Raw genomic sequence first — 2,422 nt, 5'->3', positions numbered from 1 at the left:
CAGGAGCTATCATGTACATCAGGGAAAATGGCATTGTTTCCTGAATTCATTTCTTCTGAGCATTAGTGTCATGCTGTGTTGAAGAGTCAGGAGGCTGTAACACTCAAAAATAAGTTTTTCCTAGTAGAGGTGAGAAACTCATATCCCAACAAATGTAGTATTTCCAGTTTCAGTATTTTATCATCTAGTGGAGAAAGTTTGTGACATTAACAATACAGACACCTTTGCAGTTAATTTGGCACTTCAATACAAACATGATGATACTGTTTTAGGGTTCTGATTAGGACAATGAAGCCTACACAGCCGAGTTAAATCAGAAATTATTGCCACAGTCAAGCAAGGGGTGGTCTCACCAGGATATAACTCTATGTTGTTGTCTTATCATTCTATCCTTGGCTCCTAAAGTGATATGTTTAAGACCAAATAAGACAGCTATACAAACAAAAATAATCTAAAATTGTACTAACCAGTGAACAAACCCAATGAAGTGACTCCCTGGGTTACTAAAGTAGAATGATCCTTTGAAGTAACCGTGCTTTTTTTTTTTTCTGTTGGAATATCTCATTCTCCGCTTATAATTCTGCATTGGCCTCTGGCTCTGCATCTCCTCACTGTCACCACTTTGTCTAGCTGGACCACTGCTGGAAGCAGTTGAAACCATCTGGCAAGTTCCAGCAGACACTGAAGATTTTTCACTCCAGAGGATGCATACAGCATATGTGACCTCCGTAGCCCATGGGATTTAAGGGGCTAGGTTTGCCTTTAAGAAATAAGTTGCATACTGAAGGAGATTTTCACAGGAAAGCCTCTGAGGAATGCAAAGTTGGATGGAAGTAACAGGAGCAACAGAACAAAGAGATTGGCAGTTTTTCTGGGTCTTCTAAAATTAAGAAAAAACATTTGGGATACAGGTGGCGAATAAATGAAATTCTCCCAAGAGGCAGAACTCCTGCAGGTTCATTGAAAGTAAATCAAGGCAGATTTGTCTCATTATTTCTTATTAATGGTTGGTTACTGATGGTGTGATTGAACAGGAAAATGTTAATGGTAACAATGGCTGGCTGTGCACTAAGCACAATAGATAGTTGATGCTGCTTAGGGAACTGGTTCATGCACTTCAAATCAACATTAAAGTTATTGTATTTTTAAATCAGTTGATAATTTCTTCTGATAGCCCTAAGTTCTTTTATATCTTAATGGAATAATTCTAGTCAAAAGCATATTGCTTTCTTTCGATGATGGAAATTAAGGAAAGCATTCCTTGTCTACTAACTTGCTTGAATTTGCGTCATTATTTCTGCTCAGTTAATGTGAATGTTCTTTTATTAATTTGTGTGTCCATTAGTTCCTGTACCTTTTTTTGCAGAATCTTTTGAACCTGCTGGCCAATTTCAATTAGTTGTGGCAGCAGAATGAAAGATAATCATGTTCCTAAAGGTTTTGTGAAAATTGGTAATGCTTACACTATGAAGGCTGCGTGAGCTCACCGGGCTTATGTACACTGCCTGGTCAGGCAGCAAGGTACCACTTGGAACAGGCAATACTAGGCACCACCACTTTTTCAGTTCAGTAGTGAAGCAACAAGAGGAATCTGAGGTGCCATGAAGGGCATAGTAAAAGTGGGAAGCAGGAGGAAGTAAGGTTTGTGGTGGAAGGGTGTGTGCAAGGACATAGGACAGACATACAAATAAGAGACTTTGTTCTATTATATTCACAGCAAATGGAATAATCTGGTTTTCTCTGGAGACAGTATTGCAAATGAATTTCAAAATGAAAAATAGCATATAAGAAATATCTGTATGTACAAATATCTGCAACACATGCATAACTCATCTTCACAGTTATTGTTCTTTTCTTCTATTGCCTCTTCCAAAGCCCTTTTCAGTATAGATTATGTCACTGAATTAGCTTATCCAAAAGTAGAGTAAAATGTGCTACAAGTATATAACAGCTAGGAGCAAATAAGACTTTCAAAAGAAGTTGGATTTAGAGGCTTCTTGGTGAAACAGCAAAGCTACTCATAATCACAAGGAGACTTGTTAGAAATCTCCTTCAATTTCAGAGATAGTGCTTTGGGTAAATATTATCAATTTTTAAAACATTCAGTGTCATGAGTATAGCAAACATTTATCCATAATTTCTTGATGTAAATTCAGGGACCTCAACTCTTCCTGATTGTGTTTGACAGTGGTTGGTGCAAAAATCTCCTCAACAATCGAACAAAGAACACAGAGAATAGCGATGGTCACCAGCTCTCAAAGGCTTCTTTCTTGCACAGCTGACTAGAGATAAGAAGTAGAACTAGAGCCCCAGGGTCACAGCTGGATTCAGGGAGTTTCCTCTTGTCCCCCGCCCCTTACATTCAAGGACAGGATCTGAAAATATATTTCAGGCTCCTTTCTCTTTTCCCAAACATGAAAAG

The sequence above is a fragment of the Neopelma chrysocephalum genome, unplaced genomic scaffold (genome assembly GCF_003984885.1).
Source record: "Neopelma chrysocephalum unplaced genomic scaffold, ASM398488v2 Primary Assembly neopelma1_67, whole genome shotgun sequence".
NCBI lineage: Eukaryota > Metazoa > Chordata > Aves > Passeriformes > Pipridae > Neopelma > Neopelma chrysocephalum.
The sequence above is the reverse complement of the archived record's forward strand: the minus strand, read 5'-3'. Positions refer to the sequence as shown.